Below are 236 nucleotides of genomic sequence, written 5' to 3' on the forward strand. Positions count from 1 at the left end.
CCCCCCAGCAGAGCCAGCGGCTTGTGCCTTCACCAGCACTGCAGCGAAAAATAGATCAAGGTGTCTTTTCCTCTTGTTTTTTTTTTTATTTTTATTTTTATTTTAACATCAGGAGCTCAAAGCGGAGCACACGAAGACTCCCAGTCTCCTTAAAAAAACAACTGGAGATTCCTGGGAGGACCCAAAACACCTGGAAGGATGTTTTCTGCCCCTGCTCACCACAGAAACGTGGCAGC

The sequence above is a fragment of the Apaloderma vittatum genome, unplaced genomic scaffold (genome assembly GCF_000703405.1).
Source record: "Apaloderma vittatum isolate BGI_N311 unplaced genomic scaffold, ASM70340v1 scaffold7640, whole genome shotgun sequence".
NCBI classification, from domain to species: Eukaryota; Metazoa; Chordata; class Aves; order Trogoniformes; family Trogonidae; genus Apaloderma; species Apaloderma vittatum.